The sequence below is a fragment of the Meles meles genome, chromosome 1 (assembly GCF_922984935.1).
Source record: "Meles meles chromosome 1, mMelMel3.1 paternal haplotype, whole genome shotgun sequence".
Lineage (NCBI taxonomy): Eukaryota > Metazoa > Chordata > Mammalia > Carnivora > Mustelidae > Meles > Meles meles.
The window spans coordinates 193,488,603-193,513,924 of NC_060066.1; the positions used below are offsets into that span (position 1 = coordinate 193,488,603).

The window sequence follows — 25,322 nt, forward strand, 5'->3', positions numbered from 1 at the left end:
GGGAGGGGAAGCACAGGGCTCCCTGTAATCAGGCCAGGCTGTGGAGCAAGGGCCCATTTCATCTGGACACCCAAGCCCCCAGCAGGCCATCATTAGCTCCCCAACCCTTGCCCTGCCCCAGGCCCCTCCCGGGCTGCAGAAGCCCCAGAAAGAAGGTAGCATGTATTTAACTAAAGCCTTTCATCCCGAGGGGCCTCCCCAGGTTCACTGCGTTCAGGAGGGGGGGAAAGTCCGCCTGGAGGCAGGACAGCCCCCCCCACCACCACCAGGCAGCAACTTTCCTACAGGAGGACAGAGGCTCGGCTTTGAGAACCCTACCATGTCGGAGCTGCAGAAAGCTTGAAACCCACCTAACGTATATGCATACAACGGAATACGATTCAGTCTTTGAAAGGAAGGAAATTCGGCCCTATGCCGTAACATGGATGGACCGTGAGCACATTAGCTACGTGAAATCAGCCAGTCACGAAAGGACAGACCCTGTGTGATTTCACTTATGGGAAGCACTTAGAGTGATCAAACTCATAGAGACAAAAAAACAGAAGGGTAGTTGCTGGGGGCTGGGGGGAGAAGGGAAGGGGGTTATAAAAACAAAATAAACCACATCTCCTATCTCTTCTCATTCAACGGGTGGGGAAGCTGAGGCCAAGCCAGGGGAAAGGACTGACACAGTGAGTAGCAGCTGTGTTCCCTGGCTCTCTGCCCTTTCCCAAGGAAGCCCAGCCCCCATACCCTGCTCAGCCTGGCAGCCTCCTAACAGGACTCCAAGCTTCCAAAAGGTTCCCTGGCATACCCACCTGCATAATTTTATTCGTTGGTTTAAAAAATAACTTTTCCACTTTACTCAGGGTTTCATTTCTCCCAATTGTAAAATCATACCTGTCCCCTGAGAGCAGGGACTTCATCTGTCCAGTTTGCCACGTGTGTATCTGGGGGACACTGAGCAGGTGGAGTACATGAATCTTAGGAAACTGGGAAAATATGGGAAAGCTTAAAAAATAAAAAGAAGGGCGCCTGGGTGGCTCAGTGGGTTAAGCCGCTGCCTTCGGCTCAGGTCATGATCTCAGGGTCCTGGGATCAAGTCCCACATCGGGCTCTCTGCTCAGCAGGGAGCCTGCTTCCCTCTCTCTCTCTCTCTCTCTGCCTGCCTCTCTATCTACTTGTAATCTCTCTCTGTCAAATAAATAAATAAAATATTAAAAAATAATAATAATAAAAAAAAAATAAAAAGAAATCGCTGGTGGATTCCCACCCTCTACGTGCTTTAGTGTATCTTCTTCTAGGCGCGCCTGGCTGCCTCAGTCAGTGGAACATGCAGCTTTTGGATCTCCAGGTCGTGAGTTCGAGCCCCGCATTGGACATAGAGATGACTTAAAAATATCCACACATCTGGGGCACCTGGGGGATGCAGCCGGTTGAGTGTTGGGCTCTTAACTTCAACTCAGGTCATGATCTCAGGGTCATGGGATCAAGCTCCATATCAGGCTCCTTGTTCAGAGCCCAGGCTGCTTGAGACTCTGTTTCCCTCTCCCTCTGACTCTCCCCCATCAACTCACGCTCCCTCTAAAAAAGAAAAGCTACAAAAATATATACATATCTTATTCTGATCTATTTTAATTCTTAGACACTTTCTGAACACCATCTGGGTTCACACTACATAAACAGCTTGCGTCCCACCCTTCACATGCCACCGTGCACACCTCTCCCTGCCCTTACGATGATTTCTGACCAGCACAGAGAGTGGCTCATCAGCGCGCATCAGTCACTCAGAAGTCACTGTCTTGGCGAGGCTCCTGGGGACCCTGAGGCTGAATGAGCTCTCCAACCACATCATGATGCTTTCATATCTGAAATTCTCCTAGTCCCTCATCTGCTCACTAGCGTATTGTGGTTCTGCCGGGGACACCGTCCCTGGGGCAGGTTAAGCTCCAGGAAAGTGGAACTGAGACACCCAGGCACCAGGCACCCAGGTCCCCTCATCAGACATCAATGGAGTGAGTGCCAGACACAGTCCCGGGCCCTGCGAGTACACCGTGACCAAAAGAGACAAAACCCCTTGACCTTAAAGAGCTTACGTTCTAGTGGGGAAGGAAGGAATGACTGAACAGAACAGAGCCTGTCAACCCCTCTCTTCCTGCTTTTGGCTATTTGTGGATGTCACCTTGTTCTGTGTGACTCCCAGGTTCACCGGCCGCCACACAGGGCCAGCTCCACGGGCACGTGACCTCTGCAGAAGGGTCCTACCGTCAGGAAGCACCCCTCCACTGACTGAATGCTCTGCCTTCACTGTTTTAAAATTCTTTTCTTTTTTTAAGATTTATCTATTTCTTTTTAAAGATTTTATTTATTTATTTGACAGACAGAGATTTCAAGTAGGCAGAGAGGCAGGCAGAGAGAGAGAGGAGGAAGCAGGCTCCCCGCTGAGCAGAGAACCCGACGCGGGGCTCGATCCCAGGACCCTGGGATCATGACCTGAGCCGAAGGCAGAGGCTTTAACCCACTGAGCCACCCAGGCACCCCAAGATTTATCTATTTATTTGAGAGAGAGGGAGAGCGCAAGCAGGAGGGATAGAGGGAGAGGGAGTGAGAATCTCAAGCTGACTCCGCACGGAGCGCCGAGCCTGAGCCGAGCCTGAGCCGAGGCTCGATCCCAAGACCCTGAGATCATGACCTGAGCTGAAACCAAGGGTCAGATGGCTAACCGACTGCGCCACCCAGTTGCCCTGTTTTGAAATTCTTCATAATTTTTAAACAAGGGATCTCACATTCTTACTTAAGATTTCTTTATTTGGGGATGGGGGGAGAGGAGCAGAGTGGGAGAGAGAAAGAGAATTTCAAGCAGACTCCTCGCTGAGCGTAAAACCCGAGTCAGAGCTCGATCTCAGGACCCCAAGATCGTGACCTGAGCCGAAATCAAGAGTCAGGCACTTAACTGACTGAGCCCCCCAGGTGCCCCGGGATCTTACATTTTTATTTGTACTGACACCCGCCAACTCTATAGCTGGTCCCACTTGTTTGCCTTCTGCCTCTTGCACAGGATAATAGACTCCTTAAAAAAAAATTATTGGGGGGCAACTGGGTGGCTCAGTGGGTTAAGGCCTCTGCCTTCAGCTCAGGTCATGATCCCAGGGTCCTGGGATCGAGCCCCGCATCGGGCTCTCTGCTCAGCAGGGAGCCTGCTTCCTCCTCTCTCTGCCTGCCTCTGCCTGCTTGTGATTTCTGTCTGTCAAATAAATAAATAAAATCTTTTAAACTAAATAAATAGGTAAAAATTAAAAAAATTATTGGGGTGCCTGGGTGGCTCAGTGGGTTAAGCCTCTGCCTTCGGCTCAGGTCGTGATCTCAGGGTCCTGGGATAGAGCCCCACATCGGGCTCTCTGCTTGACGGGGAGCCTGCTTCCCCCTCTCTCTCTGCCTGCCTCTCTGCCTACTTGTGATCTCTCCCTCTCTGTCAAATTTTTTTTAAAAAGTATTTATTTAAGTAATCTCTACACCCAACGTGGGGCTCAAACTCTCGACCCCAAGATCAAGAGTCGCACATCATCTGACTGAGTCAGCCAGGTGCCCCAGGATAATTACACTCCTTGACCTCAGGGTCTGTCCTACCCTCTCTGTGCCCTCAGTGCTTGGCAGAACCGAATGAATGGATGCCCACGATGTATGAATGAAATGAATGAATGGATAGAAAGGGAGGGAGGGAGGGAGGGAGGATGGAAGGAAGAAAGGGGGAGAGAAAGGAAAAAGAAAAAAAAAAGAATTAGTCTGTTACACCTTGTAGAATAAAGTAGGAGGCATTTTCATTTATTATTTATTTGACAGAGAGAGACACAGTGAGAGAGGGAACAGAAGCAGGGGGCAGTGGGAGAGGGAGAAGCAGGCTCCTGCCGAGCAGGGAGCCCGATGTGGGGCTCGATCCCAGCACCCTGGGATCATGACCTAAGCCGAAGGCAGATGCTTAATGACTGAGCCACCCAGGTGCCCCAGGAGGCATTTTCACTGCAAACAGGAGTGGAAAGGGCATTCCAAGCATTCTAAGGGAACAGCATGAGAAAGGCACCCATGCGTGAAAATTACCCACGGGAAGAACCAGATGACCCAAGAAATGTGGTTTTGTTAACCTCAGCTGAACCCCCAGGAGTTAGGGGAAGTGGGAGGGGTAGAGGTAATACCTGTTCTCTGGAAGGAGCTGTTTCCCTGTCAGTGGGCGGAGAGAAAGCCCTGGAATCCAGAAGAGGAAGTGTTAATTAGAGCCCTCACAGGGGCCTCTCCTGTCACTGGGGCATAGGAGAAATCGGTCCAGGAAGTTGAGGGGAGCCAATGGGACAGCTTGGCTCAGGGCCAGGCCTTCAAGCCTGGGCGATCTTCATGACTCCAATCAAAATGCCTTTGCCAGCACTGGGCCAGACCTCAGGGCCTCCAACTCAGGAGTCAGCACCCCTTGCCCACACCCCACGAGTAAAAAGGCTTCTATAGGCCTCAAGCCCCACCTTGGCCCCCTTCCCCCGGAAACTGGTGGTCACCAGCACCCCAGAACAAGTAAGAGGTTGGAAGAGGCCCCAGCTGTGGGTACCCAGCTGCCAGGAGGAGAAATAATGACCTCTTGGGATTTATGGGCCTAGGGCTTGGCCCTGCCTGGCTGCAAACCCTCAAGGGGTTTTATACTGCCAATCTGGGTCCCTCCACTCCTCTCCACCTCCCACCACCCTCTCTCATTCCCTTCCTCCTGGCCACAGGGGCTTTCTTTCCAATGAGCTGGAGAAGTCATGCCCATTCTCATTCCAGGGCCTTTGCACTTGCTGTTCCCTGCCTGCGATGCTGGTCCCTCAGCTCTAGCACGGCCGTTCCTTATCATTAGGCAGGTCTCTGCTCAAACACCACCTCCTCACCAGGGAAACTGTAAGCGTCCTCCCCAGCTGGACGCATAGCCAGGCCCTCTTGGCCTCATGACCTTGTTAAAGTTTCAGACTGCCTGGGCCAGCATCCTACCCCTATTATCTCCAGGCTTGCGCAAGTTACCAAACCTCTCTGTGCCTCCATGTCCTCACCTGCGAAGTGGGGATACCTAGAGCACTTACATCACTGTGTTGTTGGAAGGAGTAAATGGGACATAAGGGCACATAGTAGGGCTCCATAAATCACAGCCATTATGACCGTCAACGCCTGGCCCCTGCAACTCCCCTTGAGAGAAGGCACCGGGTCTGCTTGCCCATGGCTGCAACCCCAGGGCCTGAACTGTGCTTGGTACCTGTAAAAGGTGCCCCAGAAAAATGTTCTGATGTAACCCATCAGTTTCTTTCTCTCCTGGTATTTTGCCCTTTTCCTAAGCTACCCCTCCGGCTGCAAGCAGGTAGTCAGTGAGGCAGGCAGGAGGCCTCCCCAGGGAGGAAGAGGAAGAAGGCTGAATTAGGTACAGGACAGAGACATCAGTGGCCCCGTGGAGGGCTGCCAGACTCCAGAGGGGGGACCTGCCAGAATGACCCCAGGCCACAGCACAACACCCCCAGCTCAGCAGAACGACCCTTGTGTCCTCCCATACAACCTAGAAGTGCAGAGAGACATCAGCCATTCAAAGCAAAAGGGATATCCATGTCACCCAGGTGACCTGTGTAGACGCAGGACTGGGGAACACAAGGGCTCACCCATGCCTCAGCTCTGCGTGAGTTCCTCTCCCACCCCAACTTAGACAGAACTCACTGAGGAAACAGAAAGTTCTATTTGCTACCCCTTGGGTGGCGGCTGCCCTTCATACCTGGCATCCAGCAGGACATCGCATTACCGTTGCTCACCGTGGATGTCTCTGTGCTTTGGGTGTCACCGGTGAGACGGAAGTGGTTTCGCTCCCGTCCCAGGACGCTAGTGCAGCTTTCAGTCGTGATAAAAAGCTCCCGAGGACGTGCCTCTCTTTTAATCCTTCCACCAACTCTGAGATAAGAGTCACCATAACCCCTACATGTTAACCAGTTTGAATTTAAATAAAACCTTTTTTTAAAAAGCCACAAAAAGAACTACTATGATCTCTATAGTTCAGGAAGCAGAGACACAAAGAGATGGGTGGCCTGAACTGAGGCCGAGTAGCTGGTCTGCCTGCCGCCCACCGGGTCTAACCCCAGGCCCACCCTGTCCTCCCTGCAGACAAAGCAGACATGCAGAGGGCCCGTGTCCCCTACACCACAGACCAGGGCTGATAGGAGTGGGGCACGTCATTGGGCACAGCACGGACGAGGCAGGGTGTGGCTTAGCCCTGGTCAGCATGCCAGGGAGAGGTGGGATGCCATCCCAGCCGAGGGTGTTGCTCAGCCCAGCCCAGGAGGGGCTTCTGAGGGCCAAAGACCCACCCCCAGGCCACGTCCTGACACCTCTGGTGTCAGGAGGCCCGGGACAAGTGCCATTTCTGTCTTTGACTCTCAGGATGACCTTGGTAAGTCCCTCTCCTCCCAGGACTTCCACTGTGCCCGAAGGCCCCAGTACAGAGGAACCACCGCTCCAGGCTCAGTGAGCAGACCGCTCTGTAGCGCCCTCTGGTGGACAAACTGGTGCGTGCGCCTGTCAGTTCTAAAACCAGGACCCCCAGAATTGCCTCTCTTCACCCTGAGTGCATGGAGGGGACACCCTCAAGTTTCATTTCCAGGTCCCAAGAGGAGGAGGACAGTCCCAGAGAGGTCTGGGTAGGCCAGGAGAATTCTCGGACCCTGGTTCTGCCCTTCACTTGCTCTGAGTCTGTGCTCACATTCCTGTCTCCAGGCCTATTTTCCCTACCTCTAAGAAGGGAATCCTGATCTGGGAGATGGGAGGTTTTTGGTTTCCACCCTAGGAAAGAGTTGTGTGAGTTTAGGCAACTCCCTGCCCTTCTCTGGACCTTATAATGGCCTCAGGACCCCTCTGGTTCTGATATTCGGGGCCCAAGTGCAAAATATGTCTTTAGGGAGATAAAGAGGAGGTAGAAGGGGCCTCAAGGGGAGCTTCCTTGAGGGAAGGACTGAGTCCAGATCATTTCTCCCTGGATAAATAGGAGTCCGCATGGCATTGAATATATATTCCGGTTTGTTTTTTAATTTGACTTATTTATTGAGAAAATACTCAGTGCCAGACCCTGCACTAGACACTGTCCACAGAGTAACATACAACATCGACACAGTCCTTGCCCTTAAGAAAAAATGCACAGCCTAGTCAAGGGCACTGATCAGTAAGCAAACATTCACCTTCTTGTCTGAACAGGTAACAGGAGGAATACAGACAAGTCCCGGCCACAGCGCTGTTGGGAGAGGAGATGGCAGGACAGGGGTAACATGAGTGGGGTTTTGAAGAATGGAGAGGAGTATAACAGGCACTGCATTCTTTTATTATTTTTTTAGGGCTTTATTTATTTGTCAGAGAGCGTGAGCAAGTGCACAAGCAGGGAAGCGGCAGAAGGAGAAGGAGAAGCAGACTCCCGGCTGAGCAAGGAGCCCCATGCAGGACTCGATCTCAAGACCCCGAGATCATGACCTGAGCTGAAGGCAGATCCTTAACCCACTGAGCCACCCAGGCATCCCACCACTGCATTCTTTTAAAATTAAACATTCTTTTAAAGTTAAACAATTCCTGGGGTGCCTGGGTGGCTCGGTGGGTTGAGCCTCTGCCTTCAGGTCAGGTTATGGTTTCAGGGTCCTGGGATCCAGCCCCTGCTGCTCTCTGTTCAGCAGGGAGCCTGCTTCCTCCTCTCTCTCTGCCTGCCTTTCTGCCTACTTGTGATCTCTGTGTGTCGAGTGAATAAATAAAATCTTAAAAAAAAATTAAATAATCCCTCCTGCCACATGGGCTTGTGCAAAGATACCAAACTTGGGGCTAGCTTGCCTTTCCCTGGGGAGGAGGGCCAGCGAGTTGTGATGTGGGCAGAAACACCTAACCAACAAGCAAGGCTGTTCCTCTGGGCGTCTGGGCTGAGAACCGGCAACTATCGATCATGATGAGCGGGGTGAGTTTGAGACACAGGGTGGGGTGCGGAGATGGGCAGAAGCCAAGGGTCAGAGATATCCATTGAACACATACTAATAAAAACCGACGGGACGCCTGGGTGGCTCAGTTGGTTGGACAACTGCCTTCGGCTCAGGTCATGATCCCGGAGTCCCAGGATCGAGTCCCGCATCGGGCTCCCAGCTCCACGGGGAGTCTGCTTCTCCCTCTGACCTTCTCCTCGCTCTGCTCTCTCTCACTGTCTCTCTCTCAAATAAATAAATAAAATCTTCAAAAACAGACAATTGGGATGCCTGGGTGGTTCAGTTGGTTGAGGGTCTGCCTTCGGCTCAGGTCATGATCCCAGGATCCTGGGTTCGAACTCCATGTCAGGATCCCTGCTCAGCGGGCAGCCTGCTTCTCCCTCTGCCTGCCTCTCCCCCTACTTGTGTTCTCTCTCTGCCGAATAAAATCTTTAAGAAAAATAAATAAAAATATATTTTAAAATATCATCTCACATTTCAGCATGGAGGAATGAAAATGGCCATAATGGACCAGCCATGTGGATGGTGTGTCCTGCCCTAAAATTTACCCTTAAATCTCTTCAAGTTTCTTCCTCTGCTCCAAGACACAAACCAGCTTGGACTTTCCCAGTGCAAATGGCCTCACTATGGTCCCTCCAGCCATGGAGTCTCTCTTGTTGACAGAGTCCGTGGAATGCCTTTGGGTGGAGACCGGTCTGCAGGGTGGGGGAACTGTCTTAAAATTCAGGAATTTTGTGAACTGGTTTGTTGGACGGTCACTGTTAGGATTTTAAATTACCTACATTTACAATCAAATACATTTTATTAAAATAAAAATAATGCTCAAAACTCCTCACTTCCTCATGATTTTACATTTTACCACTATCTAGTCTCTTGAAGTGTCCACTGGCCATGGTATCTAAGGGAAGTTTGACCTAACGGAGTGTTTCCCAGCTCTGTTTTGGTGATATCACATCAGCAACTTGAAATTGGCCAAAGCGGGACTATTTACCACCGGGGAATTGGTAAACACTGCACTTCAGGGCTCAACTTGCTGTCTTGACTTTCTAGACAAAAGAAAGTGATGCACAAAATGTTAACGGCACAGATGATACTGAAGGGCTGACGGCTCAAAGCGGTTTCAGATCAATGAATACATTCATAGGAGAGGGAGATAAAGTGTAACAGTAGCTCACGCATCAGATTTAATAACAAGAATTTATTGGGAGTAGAATTAGTAGGCTGAAATACAACCCCCCTCCCCAAATTTTGATTAAGTTGCAACCATCGATGGACCAGAGACACAAGACTTTGGCAACAACTGACAAAATCATTCTGTGAAATCAGTGGACCATGTGGAATTTATAGCCCAGAGTTCATGCAGCGTGTCGTAGTTTGTAAATTGTGTGCTACACATCCTTTACTATCAGTGACATTTACACTCAACGTACATGCATACAGAACGCATGCCTTTGGATTTCCGCAGAACTGCTTGTCAAATGTTCGCCAGCACACCACTAAACACATCCAAATCCAAATTTAGTCAAGTCCTTCTCAAAGTGGATTTCTTTTTGGGGAAGAAGCGTTGTAGGTACTCGGGGAAGTAATTTCCAGACGAAGAGACCGATGACTTCGGGCTCCCATTGTGGACACGCCCCCAACACAGGTGGCTCTGGGACTGTGGGGTCCCAGATGACAGTAAAAATGACCGTAAAAAACGATGACAGTAAAATCAACCCATTCAGGGGCTTTGTGCTACTTTTTCTTCTTACGTTTCCCAACTTAAGTACCTTAAATAAGGCCATTTGACTACAAGGAACAGCAGTTTCTCAGGCTCATTGAAACAAAGCAGGAATTACCCAGTGTCCATGTAGGGGAGGCAGAGGGCCAGAGCTCTGCAAAGCCTCATCGCTCCTCCCCACCCTACCCTCGCCGGTCCACAGCTTCCTGATTCTTCTCTTCTGTGCAAACCGAAGGGAGGGTAGAGGCGTTTGCTTTACAGTCAACAAGTTTACCTGTTCTTCAGTCAGGGGCTGGCTCCAGCCAGCTGTGCCGATTCATAAACCGCGAAGGATCTGATTGGCCCGCCGGGATCAGGTAGGCACTCCTGGACCAATCCGTCGTGGCCATCAGCGTGGAGTATCGGGGTCATAGGAGGCAGCCTGGCCTCAGCGGGCAGTGCCACGCAGGAGGGGCAACTCTGGGGAGGAGGAGGGTGGGGCATGAACTGGGTGGCGCTCTGCAGCTCGGGTATCGGAGGAGATCACCTGTGAGGCCAGGCGGATGCCCAGGACTCCCCGGCTGGGCGGATTTCTCTTCATTCCCGTCAGGGAGGAAGTCCTCTGGATAACAGGCCACCCCGTGCCCTGTCCACTCTCCTACCGCCTACCCTGCTGTCACTGAAAATGCCTTACTTACGTCACTGGGGCACCTGGGTGGCTCTGTCGGTTAAGACTCCCACTCTGGGTTTCAGCTCAGGTCCCGATGTCGGGGTCCTGGGGCCCAGCCCCCAGTGGAGGCTCCAAGCTCAGCACGGGGTCAGCTTGAGGTTCTCTCTCTCTCCCTCCCCCGCCTCTTTCTCTAAGATAAATTGACCATTTTTGTCTGTAAAGAGGCAACACAGGTGTAGGTCTCCCCCTGAGACATCTACTAAATACTGAGATGTAATAGAAGACACTCTGTTTCTGCAGTCTGGTGACCATCCTTCGGCTCCCAGGGTGGCCTGTAGATCCCGGTCAACGTGATGCTGCAGCATAATCACATCTCTCCTTCATTTCGCAAGACGCCCTGAGCTCCCTGGGATGGCCCCAGAACCACCGGTTCTCCAGGGCTGACACACTCCTGGTACAGACAGAACCACGGCAACAACCCACGAAACAGGCTCTTTGGAGCCGTGGGCCTGGGTTCAAATCCCGACTTCCCTTCTAGTGAGATGTCAGACAACGGACAACTCTAGTGTGCCTCAGTTTCCTCATTTGTCCAAGGGAGAAAAATCACTGTCCCTACCACATATGGTTGTGAGGACTGAATGAGTTTGTATTTATAGTGTCAGAACAGTGCCAGGCACATGGTAAAGGTTCATATCTCAAATATTATTATTATTATACGGTTATTATTAGCATTTACTCTCTGCTGCACCCCTGCAGACAGGCACGCAGAGCGGCTGGACAGGCAGCACCGTCCTCTCTGTCATCCGCTCCCAAGCCGGCAGACAGGCTGGTGCGTGTAGGGGGAGGAGCTGTGTGGGGTAAAGGGCAGGAGAGAGCCAGCAGCCCAGACAAGGGGTGAGTGTAAGGGCCTAGGGGTGGGGCCAGCTGGGACAGGCTCCGGCTCAGTGAAAGTCTCCAGCAGAACATAGGCTGGGACAGTGGCGTGCTGGGGTGGGAATGTCTGTCTGTGTGTCTCTGGCCGGATGTCTGTAGGACTGTGGGTCCCTGAGGGAGTGGTTTGAATGTGCTGGGGACGGGACCAACTTCAGGGATGTGTAGCCTGATATGCCCTCTGCCCAGAAAGGCTCTGCTCTTGGTTTAAGGCTCCGATGTCATCGTCTTGAAATTCTTAATTTTTTCCTTTTTTTTTTTTAAGATTTTATTTATTTATTTGACAGACAGATATCACAAATAGGCAGAGAGGCAGGCGGGGGGAAGAGGGGGAAAGCAGGCTCCCTGTTGAGCAGAGAGCCCGATGTGGGGCTCAATCCCAGGACCCTGGGATCATGACCTGAGCCGAAGGCAGAGGCTTTAACACACTGACCCACCCAGGTGCCCCTCTTAGGTTTTTTCTTTCTTTTTTTTTTTTTTTAAGTATTTTATTTATTTATTTGACAGAGAGAGAGAGAGATCACAAGTAGGCAGAGAGGCAGGCGCGGGGGGCGCGGGAAGCAGGCTCCCTACTGAGCAGAGAGCCCGATGCGGGACTCGGTCCCAGGACCCTGAGATCATGACCTGAGCCGAAGGCAGCGGCTTAACCCACTGAGCCACCCAGGCTCCCCCCTCTTAGTTTTTTTCTTAACAAGGGGCCCATATTTTCACTTTGCAGTGGGCCTGCCAATTATCTAACCAATGACGGGTAGGGTGTATGTGTGTATGTGTCTGGGTGTCCAGGAGGGCACATGGGGTTTTATGTGTATGTATGTAAGTGTGTGCTTGCATGAGCACGTCTGGGGTGTGTCCTCCTCTGGACTTGGGGACCAGAATGCTATCCCACCCCCACCCAAGACACCAGGGAAAGCCTCCAACCTCAGGTCCTCCCTCCGTCCGCCAGCCTAACCTCACACGTTCACTCCAGGACCCCACTGTCTCTGCAAAATCCGAATGCCGCACAGCTTCCTAGCCCTGCGCCTGTGGAAAGATGGGAAGAATAACAAAATCACCAGTCCTGGGGAGAGGGCAGGAAGAGGAGAGGAAGGGGAACCCATCTGGCTAGGTTGGCGCGGCGCACCACAATCTCCAGCAGGCGTCATGGAGACATCTCTGCCCTCCCCCACCCCAGGGCCAGGAAGGTGTCTGTCTCCCACTTCCCAGACAAAGCTAGTCCCTGCACCTCCTGATCAGGGCTTCCTGCGAGGCAAAGCTGAAACAGGTAGTCATGAGTCCCGCTTCTGGCCCCAGCTCTGCCCCCAACCCATTCTGGGACTTCGGACATCTGGTTGCCCTTCTTGGCTTCAGTTTCCCCATCTGTAAACCAAAGAAGTCGTAACCCCTAAGTTCCCCTCTGCACTTGCATCCCGCCTTACCCTCAGTACCTGCCTTGACTGTGATGGCCACGCCTAGCTCCACACAATGGGACCCTGGCCCGGGCGGCTGTTCCAGACCCCTTCCCGGTCTCTGACTCCAGTCCGGGACTCCTAGATCTGGGAGTATCTGGTCCACTCAGACCAATGGAGATAGTGCAGCCCTGAGAGGGGACAACTCACACCAACTCAGCAGCAGAGCTCGAGCTCAGACTGTCATCCTGCTGACCCTGCCCCCCACCGAACCTCCACGCCTTGGACGCTGCGACCACCATCACTGCCCCTGAACTACAAGCAACTCTCTGCTTTCTTGGGAAGCTCAGCACCCACAGCCCTGTCTCCACCAGCCCCCATCTTCCCTCCGGCTACAAATGAGAACGGATCTGAGGATATCCGCATCATTGCTCTCATCCCTCCTCATACAGATGGGGAAACTGAGACCCGGGCAGGTACAGAGGCTGCTCCAGATCACTTAGCCAGGTGGCACCAGAAGCTTCATGACCCCGAGTCTCACGGTTCCCCCTCATTTTTCCTCTCCTCAGCACTTCCAAGCCTGGCAACTGAGGGCTCTCTCTGGGGACGCTCCCTCCAGTGTAGGGACCCAAGGTGGGTTCGTGGGTAATGCCAGCCCCCAGGGAGAGAAGGGCAACCTGGGGTGGGGCTCTGCCCGCTGTGTGCTCAGCTGCTAAACACCAGTGCCCACCACTCCACCCCTCTTCTACCCCCTCCCCCAGGCTGCAGCTACAGCAGGCGGAGGGGGGCAGCGGGGCCCACTGAGGCCCAGAGATCTGCCTGACACTCTTCACACGGGCCCTGCCAAGTCCACACGGGCAGGGGCCGGGCCCCTCTCAACTCCCCCTTGTACAACAGGCTCCCTCTCAATTTTTTTTTATTTTTAATCTCCTGGACATCCTCTAAAAGTCTGCTTGAAGACTGGACTTTCTGGTGTAAAAGTAGTTCACTGGCCTGCCCGCCCCTCACCCCTCACCCCCTTATTACTCAGAGGGCAGGTAATTTTTCCCAGGCACAGAGCAAGGTAGTGTAATGAGGGAGCCTTGCCTGGGGCCCAGCTGCATCTCCATCCCTGCAAGGCTGCCTTTCACATCTTCCCCTAAGTAAGACCTGGGGTGATTGCTTCATGTAGGCCCGAGGCTGGGGGCTCAGTCTGGAGTTTTGGGGGGGAGGGCACCTAGGTGCTGCCCTGTGAAGGGACAGAGAAATGCCTAAGGCACAGAGCCTGCCCTCAGCAAGGTCCCCCTCCGGGCCTCACTGTGCAGAGAATGAGAACGGGTCCCTCCTGGGCGAGCTCTAGACACCTCGCCTCTCACTTTAGACTCTGCATCTTCCCTCAATCTGATATTATCACTCCCTCTTTCCCCTGAGCTTGCTCTGTCCATCCCCCAAACCCTTCTGGGTTTTTTGCCAGCACCCCCCCCCCCCCAACATTAGCTCTCTGGTCCCACCCTGTTTTATGCTCACAGGGGCCCGGGAAGAGGAGCACAGGCCAAAGGAGGGAGAAGGTAGGACAGGCAAGCGGCTCAGCAGGACAGAGCTACAATGCTCCGCCTTCCTGGGAGGGGTCCCCATGGTCACCTTCCACGACCCACCCCTCCTGGCCAATCAGCCCTGCAAAGGCAGCCCAATTTCAGAGCTAGAACTGAAGCCTAATCTCCAAAGCCATGTGGCAGGAAGCAGGGATAAGGGATCCCCCACTTCTGGGTGGGAAGACCCTGGCCTAGAGTGGGGTGATGGCGGCTGGAGGCCCGGGACCACAGAGCAGCGATCAGTCTGAGCCCTGCTTCAATCGCCCTTGACCCCAAGATAACCACTGTCTCCCATTGTCCTTTTTTTTTTTTTTTTTTTATTTTATTTATTTGACAGAGAGAAATCACAACTAGGCAGAGAGGCAGACAGAGAGAGAGGAGGAAGCAGGCTCCCTGTGGAGCAGAGAGCCCGATGTGGGGCTCGATCCCAGGACCCTGGGATCATGACCTGAGCCGAGGGCAAAGGCTTTAACCCACTGAGCCACCCAGGTGCCCCATGTCTCCCATTGTCCTGTGAGGAGCTCTGGGCTGGGCTGCCTCTGCAAATTCTTAGTCCAAGGGGTATCTCTTCTTGGGCCATCTGTTCTTGAATTCCCTCCGAAGTCAACCTTGCTTTTCCCAGGACCTCCATGCTCCCAGCATCCCGTGCCTCCGCTGAACCAGACCCCTGCCCCAGTCTCCAGGGCTGGAGAGTCCCAGCTGCCCCAGCCATACATCAGCCTCAGTATCTGGGCTCCACCAGGGGACTTGGGCAGAACCTGTCCCCAGAACATCCCCTTTTCTCAGAACCTAAAGACAGCTCGACCTCACTACGTGCCAGGCTCTACTCTAAGACTGGGCACATGAACTCACGGAACCTCAAGCCGGCGGCAGAGGCACAGAGAGGGTACGTAACATGCCCACGAAGCAGGTAAGGGGTAAGGGGGGGCTTCAGCTCAGGAAACCCGATTTCAGAAAGAGACTTATAACCACGGTGTCAGGGACCTCCCATCCCCTGATGGCCGTCCTCGCTTTCTTCCAGACTTGCAGGCCGGCCAGAGTAATGACCATGTTTCCCCGTCTTGCTTGTAGCTAGATGTGGTCCAGTGCCTAATTTCTGGCCAAGAGAGGAGATGTGTCTGGCTTCCAGGTCATGCCTTTAATTAGGAGAGGTGTGTTCAACCCCCTGACCCCCACCTGCTGGCTGCTGGCATGGGGGAGCCTGGGACGGCTGCCACAGCCTCCTAACTGACCAGTGTCCAGTCCAGCCCCCACACAACAACCAAGAACTCTTAGCATAATCTGAGTCAGGTCCTCATGCTCCCCTGCTCAAGCCCTCGATGACTCCCCACGGCCTTTGGAAGAAAGGCCAGCCTCCTTGATGGTAGGCAAGGCATTTTCCTGTCTGGCTTGAAACTACCTTCCCACCTTAGCACTTGGCATTTTTATCCTCTGCCTTCGTTCCAGATCAGTCACCAGGAAAAGCTCATCCTTCCTTAACTGTCTCTTCTTCCTCTGCCTCACCAGTTTCTCACCCCACACCTGGCAGACTCCTACGTAACCTTCAAGACCCAGTCCAAAGGGTACCTCCTGTGTGAAGCCTTTCCTCACTATCCTGGCAGAGTGGGTGGTTCCCTCCTCTGACCTTCCCGGGTCCATGGGCAGTCTGCATGTGGGACAATGAGAGGCTTTCTGTATTATCATCTGTAGACACGTCCACCTCTCCCCTCTCTCTGAAGGGTGGGAACCAAGTTTGGGCCGTCTGCTGATTGTTGGTACCCAGCACGGGTCCAGAAACCAAGCCAGTAGCAGTCAAGTTCAATGAGAGAAAGGGGAAGAGAGAGAATATATGTGTGTGCATGTCCTAAGCTGGCTGGAGGCCCAAGCCAAGGAGACAGGGAGGGCATCTAGAAATAGCCACATCCCTGGGTCCAGACCAGGCCTGGTCCCCAGATAGACTGACCCTGAGTGAGGAGGTGGCAGGGGAGGGCGGAGACCAAGGGCTATGACTCAGGCAGCCCTACTGACCTCTGGGGTCTGCTAGCCAAGGCAGATGGGCCTTGCCTGTTAGTGGACAGTCCTGGCACTTAGACTTCAGTGACCCTCAGTGACCAGTGAGTATTTCAGGCTAGGGCTGAGGATCACCTGCTCCCTTGGCCCCACAGCTTGTAGGGCAAAGGGGAGCCTGCCAACCTACCCACTAAGGAGGCGACAGGATTGGAGCAGGGATGCTGGAAAAGTCTGTCCTCTCCTGGTTCTTGCCCCACCTCACCCTCTTCCCCACTTGGAAGTTCCCTTCCTGAACCACCAAGTGCCAGAGCTTGAAGGACTAAAGGGCTCATCTGGCCCAACCCCCTGCCATGGAGCTGAGGTCACTGAAAGGAAGAGACTGGCCAAGGTCACAGAGCAAGACAGGGCAAAGATTGCCTCGGGGAAGGGCAGTGTGGCATAGTGGTAGGCCGGACAAGATCTAGGGCCAGGGTCCTGGGTCCAAGTCCTGGCTCTCATCTGCAAACAAGGGATGGAATTGAAAGTTCCTGCATCACTGGATTACTGTCAGAGTTAGAAGCGTTAAAGGCCACAAGTTGCAGAACCCAGGGCCAGCACTTCATGAGACAGCAATCATTTCCTGCACCAAGCCGCACAGCACATGAAGGCTCCTACCCCCCACGATCTCCTTCCTCCAGCCCCGCAAGGCAGACATTACTATCTCCATTGCACAGAAAAGGAAACAGGGATGGAGAGATGGACAGGTCAAGTTCACACAGCTGGTGTTAGGTCTCCCCACTGCCCTGCCAGTGGTCTTTCCACCTCCTCCTCCTCCTGGCTCCTGACAGCTCATCCAATGACTCATCAGGTGGAGAGAGTGACCGTGCATAAGCCAGTCCTTGGCTCCTGATGCCATGCCGGGCTCTTCTTACCCCGGACTGAACAATCCCATTGTTCATCCACCATCAAACCCCACTGACCCTAGCCCCATCCTTCTAATCTCTTGGTTTTCCCATCCCCCACTCTCTCACCATAGGCTCCAGTCCTGGTCATCCCCAAGTCTACCCAGTTCCTCCTTCCTTTTCTTATCTGGTGTCTTTGTTGACTGCAGAGCCCAAAGATGCTGTCCCCCATGGCCCCAGCCAACCCCAAAAAAGAAGAAGCCAAAGCCAGACTGACACCCTTGTCTGTGTATACTTGCTTTCTGGAAAACACCTGACCCCAGCCTCCTGAGTCCAAGATCCATTCTCTGCCAGGCCTCCTGCCAGGGCTTGCTAACCAGCTCTCCTCACCTAAGGACACACAGTGGTCACCTGTCCACACCAACCAGGCTCATCAGGTGGTCTGGAGCTGTGTGAATCTTTCCAGAATCTTGAGCAAACTGTTCCTGAATGAAGTGTGCTCTGGGGAGTGACCACTGAACCATCTGTTTGGTGCCAGGTCACGTGGCACAAGAACCACCCCCCCCCCCGACCTCAGGGTGGGGTGAAGCGCTGTTTTACAAGCATTATGTTTCCCTTCCTAATTATTTTAATCTAATATTATTTGTAGTTTTGCAGAGGTAAATTTTTCATTTGACAGAGGAGCAGTGGGGAAGGAGCCAGGGGCAGCCCCAAGGCTGGGATCTGGTTTGATTACTTCCAGGGAATGGAGCTGTCCCTAAAGAGAATTACGGTAGGAGCACCTGGCTGGTGCAGTCATAGACCATGCAACTCTTGATCTTGGGGTTATGAGCTCAAGTCCCACATTGGGGGTAGAGTTTACTTAAAAAAATAAAAATAAAAACACTACTAACAACTTAAAAATAGAGAGACCTACAGTTGAGAGCTTTTCCCTTAAGGTCAGGAACATCACAGGACTGTCCACTATCACACTGCTATTCAACATAGTACTAGAAGTCCTAGCCTCAGCAATCAGACAACAAAAAGAAATAAAGGACATCTGAATCAACAAAGAAGAAATCAAACTTTCACTCTTTGCAGATGATATGATACTTTATGTGGAAAACCCAAAAGACTCCACCCCAAAACTGCTAGAACTCTAACAGGAATTCAGTAAAGTGTCAGGATATAAAATCAATGCACAGAAAAAAAAAAAAAAAAAAAAAAATCAATGCACAGAAATCAGTTGCATTTCTATACACCAACATCAAGACAGAAGAAAGAGAAATTAAGGGGTCAATCCCATGTACAATTGCACCCAAAACCTAAGATACCTAGGAATAAACCTAACCAAAGAGGCAAAGAACCTTACTCAGAAAACTATAGAATACTCATGAAAGAAATTCAGGAAGACACAAAGAAATGGAAAAATGTTCCATGCTCATGGATTGGAAGAACAAATATTGTGAAAATGTCTATGCTACCTAGAGCAATCTACATATTTAATGCAATCCCTATTAAAATACCATCAACTTTTTTCAAAGAACTGGAACAAATAATCCTAAAATTTATATGGAACCAGAAAAGACCCCAAATAACCAGAGGAATGCTGAAAAAGAAAAACAAAGTTGGCGGCATCACAATTCAAGACTTCAAGCTCTATTACAATGCTGTCATCATCAAGACAGTATGGTACTGGCACAAAAACAGACACGCAGATCAATGGAACAGAATAGAGAGCCCAGAAATGGACCCTCAGCTCTATGGCCAACTAATCTTCGACAAAGCAGGAAAGAATGTCGAGTGAAAAAAAGTCTCTTCAACAAATAGTGTTGGGAAAATTGGACAGCCATATGCAGAAGAATGAAACTGCACCACTTCCTTACACCATACACAAAAATAGACTCTAGATAGATGAAATACCTAAATGTGAGACAGGAATCCACCAGAATCCTTGAGGAGAACACAGGCAGCAACCTCTTTGACCTCAGCCCCAACAACTTCTTCCTAGAAACATCACCATAGGCAAGGGAAGCAAGGGCAAAAATGAAGTATTGGGACCTCATCAAGATAAGCTTTTGCACAGCAAAGGAAACAGTCAACAAAACCAAAAGACAACCAACAGAATGGGAGAAGATCTTTGCAAATGACATATCAGATAGAGGGCTAGTATCCAAAAATCTATAAAGAACTTATCAAACTCAGCACCCAAAGAACAATCCAATCAAGAAATGGGAAGAAGACATGAACAGACATTTCTGCAAAGAAGACATCCAAATGGCCAAAAGACACATGAAAAAGTGCCCCACATCACTTAGCACCTGGGAAATACAAATTAAAACCACAATGAGATACCACCTCACACCAGTCAGAATGGCTAAAATCAACCAGTCAGGAAACGGACAGATATTGGTGAGGATGTAGAGAAAGGGGAACCCTCCTACACTGTTGGCAGGAATGCAAGCTGGTGCAACCTCTCTGGAAAACAGTATGGAGGTTCCTCAAAAAGTTGAAAATAGAGCTACCCTATGACCCAGCAATCGTACTACTGGGTATTTACCCTAAAGATACAAACGTAGTGATCCGAAGGAGCACGTGCACCCGAATGTTTATAGCAGCAATGTCCACAATAGCCAAACTAGGGAAAGAGCCTAGATGTCCCTCAACAGATGAATGGATAAAGATGTGGTGTATATATATACAATGGAATACTATGCAGCCATCAACCCCCCCCCCCAATCTTGCCATATGCAACAACATGGATGGAACTAGAGGGTATTATGCTAAGCAAAATAAATCAATCAGAGAAAGACAATTATCATATGATCTCACTGATTTGAGGAATTTGAGAAACAAGACAGAGGATGATAGGGGAAGGGAGGGAAAAATGAAACAAGAAGAAAGCAGAGAGGGAGACAACCTTAAGAAACTCTTGGTCTCAGGAAACAAGCTGAAGGTTGCTGGAGGGGACAGGCGAGGGAGAGAGGGGTGGCTGGGTGATGGACATTGGGGAAGGTATTACGTGCTATGGTGAGTGCTGTGAATTGTGTAAGACTGATGAATCACAGACCTGTACCCCTGAAGCAAATAGTCCATTATATGTTAATTTTAAAAAGAGATTGAGAGAGAGAACAAGCGCTACAGTTGAGATTCTAGCTACACCTCTGTGCCCAGAAAGGCAGTTCTCACTTGGGAGCACTTGGAGCCTTACCCCCACTGAAAATGACCCAGTCTCCTGATCCTCAGGGATGGAGTGAGATAAAGGATACTAGACAGGATACTTCAACAGGAGAAAAGTTAAGAGTCATAGGGAAGGAAGGCCAGGGGCAGAATTTTTAAACAGAGAACTCTGAAAAGGACAACTGGTTTTGTTTGCTCTGGAGAGACCATGTGTCTGCTCCCCAGATCCATGCCAGGCCCTGTACTAGGCTCTGTGGACATGGCAGACGGCCACACCGACTGGGTCCCAGCCGTCGCGGGGCTTCCAGTGTTAATAGGAAAGGCAGACTTGGAGCCGAGTGGACCACGTGAAAACAGGGTCAGTGTTCTAATAGGGAGGATGGGGCTTCTTAAGCTGAAGAGTGAGCACGAGTAACTAGAGGAGTAACAGCTGAGGAGGAAGAGTACTCCAGGTGAACACGAGACCCAAACAGGCACCGGTTTGAGATACAGAAGGGCAGAGCGCCTGCAGCGTGGAGGGGCGCAGAGGCTGGAGAGGCGGGCAGAGCCTGGGGCTGTGGAGGATCAGGCGCCTCGCCTGCCCCGAGGGAGGCTGAGCAGAGAAACAGTGAGCCTTCAGACTGCATTCCCAAGCTTATCCCACCTTATCTTCTCAGAGTCCTTGGGAGGCCCACGGGTAGGTATTGTGATGTGCTTTTTTTCAGATAAGAAATACCGACTCAGAGAGGCAATGACTTGCCCAAGGTCACACAGCTGGTCTGTAAGTAAGGCCCAGGACCAGAAACCAAGTGAGTCTCACTCCAGAGCCCCTAAAACTAGAGAGGAGATAGATTCCCTCATTCACTCATTCATCTACTCAGTTCAGTAGTCCATATACTCATTCATTCATTCATGCAATATCCCATATACTAGTTCATTCATTCATTCATTCATTCATTCACTATTTATTCATTTACACCTACTATCTGCCAGCCACTATTCTTGGAACAGGATTTCAGTAATAAATTCAACTAATGAAACAGATGGAGCAAGGAGGAAGAGTTTGGCCTTTACTCTGCTAGAAGAGAGGACAGCCGGTTTCTGGGAAAGCAGAGGAGCCTGCTCCGCCACTCTGAGCTGGCTCCTCTCCTCCTGGGGGCAGAGAGGGCCATTGTTCTCCTTCCAGGCAGCAGGCCCCAGAGGCTCCAGCTTCTCAGAAGCAAAACTGATGTTGAGGAAATCCCTATCTTTTACCATCATTTGTTCCCTCAGCCTCGGAGTAGCTAGAACTCTTGGGGAACGAGGAAGTGATTTCCTAGTGGCAGAAGGAACACTGCATTCCTGCCACAGTGGCTGCAATCCCCCTACACAGTGACCTCAGGGAGCGCGGGGGCCGTGGCTCTCCTCTGGGTCCCCACTGCACCCAGCACAGTGCCTGGGCACAGGGGGTGCTCAACCAAGATGGGTGAAATGGATGCATTATTTAAAGAGAGAGAAAGGGAGAGATGTGGAAACCTCTCTATGGTCGCTAAAGGCACTCAGTGAATGAAGTGAGGAGACAGAGACAGACTTGGATACTTTGCTATTGGTTCAGTGTCTCATAGGGCCTTGGCTGGGTCATGTGTATCTCTGGGACAGCGGCCCTGGGGAGACCCAGAGGGAGAAAGGACTCACCCTTCATTGAGTATTTGTGTGCGTTAGGTTACCTCTTTTAATCCTCGTGCCAACCCTGAGGGTAGATGGCCTTTTTCTATTTGGGAGGAAAGGAGAGGAAGGGGAAGGGACTGGCTCTTAGTCTTTAGCTAGTAAGTGGCTGGTGAGTATATGGATTATTGAATGAATGAATGAATGAATGAATGAGTATATGGAATATTGAATGAAGAGATGAATGACTGAATGAGTGAGGGAATCTATCTCTATCTCTCTAGCTTTAGGGGCTCTGGAGTGAGACTCACTCGGTTTGAGACATAGAACCAGGCTTCTTTCCAAAGATGCTGCTTCTGAACCCATCATGCACCAGGGGAGGGGGTGGAAGGTGTGGAGAGAAGGGTTAAGAACTTGATTTAAGTTAAGAAAGGCAGAGAGCCACACCACCATTACCATCCAAAGAAAAAATTCCCAGTTGCGGGAACAGGGGGTGGAGTGGGGTGGGGGCAGTCAGCATCCACAGACTTAGGCCCTGAACCCCTATTGGAGGCATCCAGATGGCAGGGAGGGTCCTGGGAAGAGCTGGAGATGCTGAGTAGGCCTCCCCACACTCCCCTTGCCCCGCCTCATGGCACCATGGATCAGCCGGTACAGCTGGCCCCTCTCATTGGCTCTCTCATGGTTACTCAGCTCTCCTCTTCTCCATCTTCCCAGCCTGTGGTTGCCGGGGAAACACAGAACAGTGACATCACCACAGGGTGAGGGCTGGGGAGGTGCTGCTCTTGGCAGGGACTGGTCCTATTGCCTGCCAGATGTTGTGTTCACATCTGGATATACCAATGGCAATAAAGAGAGAGAGAGAGAGAGAGAGGAAGGAAAAGGGAAGGGCTCATGCTCCCTCCCCTTGCCCCTCATTCCCCAAAGGCAGTGAGTAGAACAGGGCAAGAAGGATGCAGGTAACGAGAGGGATGAGAAGCTGTGCACACTTGTGAGGGATAAGGACGAAAGCCCAGTGGAAAGCAGACAGGGTGTAGCTTAGGGTCAACTTTGGTGACCCCGGTCTGGGCCTGGTGGGGGGACGGTGGTAGGGCAGCAAGGCTAGTGGGTCTGGGCTTGGTCTCCATGCTGCTCAGCCGAGGCAGGGCCCTAGAGATAGGTCACAAGGACATTCTGGCAGCGTCCCCCTTAACCCATCCTGAAGATTTCTGCAGCCCGTTCCTCACCGCTGCTGCAGGTTCTAATCTTGTCTTGGAAAAGTGAGGATTAGAGAAGCCAAGCAATCTGAGGTAGGGTTGGGGGGGGGGGGAGGCGCAGGTGAGGGGCAGGGCTGAGAACAGGTCTGAGACTCCTGCAGGGTCCATGGATAAGAGGAACAATAACAGCAGCAGCAGCACGAGGTCTACCATGCCCAGCATTTTAAATGCATTATCTCATTTGATCCCCAAATACCTCTAAGGGGTAAATACTGTCATTACCTCCATTTTCAAGATGAAACTGAGACTCACAGTGGCTTAAGTGAATCAGCCACAGCCACACAGCAAGTACCCCCGGGGAATCAGAACTGACACACAGATCTACCTGCCCCAGCCCAACTCTCCCCGGTGGCATTGTAAAGACCACGTAGGAAGACAACTCTGCCCCCTGGGTCTCCAGCTACACAGTCCTTGACGGAGGAGGTTCAGTGTCTAAAGGTTGTGACCTTGACTTAGAAACCATCCCCCTCTCCCCCCAACCCTCCCCTGCACCTGCTCTGGCAATGAGATCACCAGGGCTCCATGCCCAGCCCTAAGGCCCGTTCCTGCAGCTTTGGCAGAAATAGGCCCCTCTCTTCTGGCAAGTGGACCTGCCCCAAAGAACCAGAACCTTGGGCAGGGGAGGGCTCTTCCTCCTTGGCTTCTTCCCAGAAAGACAGAGATAGGGGCAGATGCTTTCCACCTCCACATGGAGAAACAGAGGCCCAGGAAGGAGGGTTGGCCACACTGTACTCATGTGGCAGAGCTGGCGGGACCCTGGGGCTAGTGTGCTGCGGCTCCTGCACGCTGACCCCCATCCCGACCCCTGTGGACCTCTCCTGGCTGAGGTTCTGTTGGGCACCACACTCTTAGGCAGGGCTGCCTATCAGTTAGACATTCGCTTACCCCTCGCTTCCTCTGGGAAGTCTCCCCTGAATTGCGAGATCAGGACAGGCCTCCCCTCAGAGCCACACTAGTCTTGTGTTGGTCCACCCAAGCAAGCGATGCGAGTGTCTCATTCGTGGCTGTGTCTCCAGAGCCTCGCCCAAGGCCAGGCAAAAAACGGCCGCTTTAATAACCGCTGGATTAAGAAATGGATGGGCTCCTCCGAGCTTCAGTTTGCTCATCTATAAAAGAGTAATTATAAAACCTACTTGGTGGACTTTGTTCTGAAAGTTCAACGCTAGAATGTACCTAAAGCCCTCTGCATGAAATAAATAAATAATACCAATACAGGGTGATCTGACTATTAAAAGCGATCTGTAAAGCATCAACCACACGGGAGTCTCTTTCAAGGAGGTGAGTGACATTCTGTGAACGTGCAAGCTGCTCGCTTGTTCCGAGGTCAGAGAAGGGCGGCAGGTCGGGACCTGCCCGGGGGCCTGTAAGAGCCTGCTGGAAGGCCAGAATTTCTGAAAGAGGGGAGGGGGGGAAAATGACCTGATGAAATGCTCAGAGCCCCGTGTAGAGGTCAGAGGAGCCCGAAGCGCGGGCAAGGTGGACGGGGAGGAGCACAGCAGGGCGGAAAGGCGCGCGCAGGCGACATTCCAAAGGGAGGGGCGAGCACGTGCGCAGGGCACTGCGGGGTGGGTCACGCTCTTGCCCTGAATAGGCGGAGGGCACAGGGGCAGCTCATCTGCTCATCCGCCCACGGTGCCCCTGGTGACTCTTCCCGCCACCGGCGAGTGGGAAGAGGCGGGAGACTGCGGCTACCTGGGCCACCTAGACCCGCTTGCAATCTGGGCTCCAAAGAACCTTCGCCTTATTTCCTGCGACCTTGTTAGCTCCCCGCTGAGCCTGGGACTCCTCACCTGCGAAAGGAGGACCAAGATGCCTGCGCCACGAAGAGTCGGCGAGAGCTTTCCCGGCGTGGGCATCAGCCCAAGGGCGTTTCCTTTCTCCTCTAGTCTCTCATCTCCGCTCTAACCCCAAGCTCGGGGATACAGTGGGGGACGAAGATGTCCGTGGCGCACACCCCACCTCGCGAGCACCGTGCCCCCAGTTGCTTCCTTCTCAGATGGCGAAGAGCGCCTTTAGGCCAGGGAAGGGAGAAGGTCCTGCCTGCGCAGGGCAGGGACTCGGAGGCCGGAGCCCCGAGCTGACGCGGGCGAGCCCGGCGCCACTGGGTGCCCCCTCCCCCTTGGCGGGTCGGGGGATGGGCAACCAGCTCCTGGCGGGTGAGCGCCCGCCGCCCGCTTCCTATT

The 25,322-nt window shown here is 52.2% G+C and overlaps 1 long non-coding RNA gene across 2 annotated transcripts; it reads right to left on the reverse strand.

Annotated features, from left to right (window-relative positions):
* Nucleotides 1-9,154: 9,154 nt before the first annotated feature.
* Nucleotides 9,155-25,308, reverse strand: LOC123942959. Of its 2 annotated transcripts, XR_006818569.1 has the most exons (5): nucleotides 24,930-25,304; nucleotides 24,025-24,245; nucleotides 12,225-12,295; nucleotides 9,971-10,155; nucleotides 9,155-9,633 (listed from the first exon to the last, which is right to left on the reverse strand). It is a non-coding gene; the product is annotated as an uncharacterized LOC123942959 (long non-coding RNA). The 2 variants fall into 2 exon arrangements; XR_006818568.1 differs by having other exon boundaries at nucleotides 9,155-10,155; nucleotides 24,930-25,308.
* Between the last annotated feature and the right edge of the window lie 14 nt (nucleotides 25,309-25,322).